This window comes from Musa acuminata, unplaced genomic scaffold (genome assembly GCF_036884655.1).
Source record: "Musa acuminata AAA Group cultivar baxijiao unplaced genomic scaffold, Cavendish_Baxijiao_AAA HiC_scaffold_284, whole genome shotgun sequence".
Classification (NCBI taxonomy): domain Eukaryota; kingdom Viridiplantae; phylum Streptophyta; class Magnoliopsida; order Zingiberales; family Musaceae; genus Musa; species Musa acuminata.
The window spans coordinates 7,501-10,000 of NW_027020546.1; positions in this window are offsets into that span (position 1 = coordinate 7,501).

Consider the following 2,500-nt stretch of genomic DNA (forward strand, 5'->3'; position numbering starts at 1 on the left):
CTGGCCATTTTTGGCTGCGCGAGCGAGCAGCGAGCGGCGGACAGCGAGCGAAGCGAGAGGCAGCACCGTCCCTGCTATACGAAAGCCCCATCCAGCCCTGTGCCACCCGGGGGGTTCCAGGGTGCTGAGATGGCTGACGTTTTGCTCCGCTCACGACGGTCGCCGCGGCACGCAAGAACAGGCCAAAAACTGGCCAAAACAGCCCAAAAACGGGCCAAAACTGGCCATTTTTTGCTGCGCGAGCGAGCGGAGAGCGGCGAACAGCGAGCGAAGCGCGAGGCAGCACCGTCCCTGCTATACGAAAGCCCCATCCAGCCCTGTGCCACCCGGGGGGTTCCAGGGTGCTGAGATGGCTGACATTTTGCTCCGCTCACGACGGTCACCGCGCCACACAAGAACAGCCCAAAAACAGGCCAAAACAGCCCAAAAACGGGCCAAAACTGGCCATTTTTGGCTGCGCGAGCGAGCGGCGAGCGGCGAACAGCGAGCGAAGCGAGAGGCAGCACCGTCCCTGCTATACGAAAGCCCCATCCAGCCCTGTGCCACCCGGGGGGTTCCAGGGTGCTGAGATGGCTGACGTTTTGCTCCGCTCACGACGGTCACCGCACCACGCAAGAACAGGCCAAAAACTGGCCAAAACAGCCCAAAAACGGGCCAAAACTGGCCATTTTTGGCTGCGCGAGCGAGCGGCGAGCGGCGAACAGCGAGCGAAGCGAGAGGCAGCACCGTCCCTGCTATACGAAAGCCCCATCCAGCCCTGTGCCACCCGGGGGGTTCCAGGGTGCTGAGATGGCTGACGTTTTGCTCCGCTCTCGACGGTCACCGCGCAATGCAAGAACAGGCCAAAAACTGGCCAAAACGGCCCAAAAACGGGCCAAAACTGGCCATTTTTGGCTGCGCGAGCGGCGAGCGGCGGACAGCGAGCGAAGCGAGAGGCAGCACACCGTCCCTGCTATACGAAAGCCCCATCCAGCCCTGTGCCACCCGGGGGGTTCCAGGGTGCTGAGATGGCTGACGTTTTGCTCCGCTCTCGACGGTCACCGCGCAATGCAAGAACAGGCCAAAAACTGGCCAAAACGGCCCAAAAACGGGCCAAAACTGGCCATTTTTGGCTGCGCGAGCGAGCGGCGAGCGGCGGACAGCGAGCGAAGCGAGAGGCAGCACCGTCCCTGCTATACGAAAGCCCCATCCAGCCCTGTGCCACCCGGGGGGTTCCAGGGTGCTGAGATGGCTGACGTTTTGCTCCGCTCTCGACGGTCACCGCGCAATGCAAGAACAGGCCAAAAACTGGCCAAAACGGCCCAAAAACGGGCCAAAACTGGCCATTTTTGGCTGCACGAGCGAGCGGCGAGCGGCGGACAGCGAGCGAAGCGAGAGGCAGCACCGTCCCTGCTATACGAAAGCCCCATCCAGCCCTGTGCCACCCGGGGGGTTCCAGGGTGCTGAGATGGCTGACGTTTTGCTCCGCTCTCGACGGTCACCGCGCAATGCAAGAACAGGCCAAAAACTGGCCAAAACGGCCCAAAAACGGGCCAAAACTGGCCATTTTTGGCTGCACGAGCGAGCGGCGAGCGGCGGACAGCGAGCGAAGCGAGAGGCAGCACCGTCCCTGCTATACGAAAGCCCCATCCAGCCCTGTGCCACCCGGGGGGTTCCAGGGTGCTGAGATGGCTGACGTTTTGCTCCGCTCTCGACGGTCACCGCGCAATGCAAGAACAGGCCAAAAACTGGCCAAAACGGCCCAAAAACGGGCCAAAACTGGCCATTTTTGGCTGCTCGAGCGAGCGGCGAGCGGCGGACAGCGAGCGAAGCGAGAGGCAGCACCCGTCCACTGCTATACGAAAGCCCCATCCAGCCCTGTGCCACCCGGGGGGTTCCAGGGTGCTGAGATGGCTGACGTTTTTGCTCCGCTCTCGACGGTCCACCGCGCAATGCAAGAACAGGCCAAAAACTGGCCAAAACGGCCCAAAAACGGGCCCAAAACTGGCCATTTTTTGGCTGCACGAGCGAGCGGCGAGCGGCGGACAGCGAGCGAAGCGAGAGGCAGCACCGTCCCTGCTAATACGAAAGCCCCATCCAGCCCTGTGCCACCCGGGGGGTTCCAGGGTGCTGAGATGGCTGACGTTTTGCTCCGCTCTCGACGGTCACCAGCGCAATGCAAGAACAGGCCAAAAACTGGCCAAAACGGCCCAAAAACGGGCCAAACTGGCCATTTTTGGCTGCGCGCGAGCGAGCGGCGAGCGGCGGACAGCGAGCGAAGCGAGAGGCAGCACCGTCCCTGCTAATACGAAAGCCCCATCCAGCCCTGTGCCACCCGGGGGTTCCAGGGTGCTGAGATGGCTGACGTTTTGCTCCGCTCACGACGGTCACCGCACCACGCAAGAACGGACCATAAACAGGCCAAAACAGCCCCAAACAACGGGCCAAAACTGGTCATTTTTGGCTGCGCGAGCGAGCGAGCGAGCGGCGAACAGCGAGCGAAAGCGTGAGGCAGCACCGT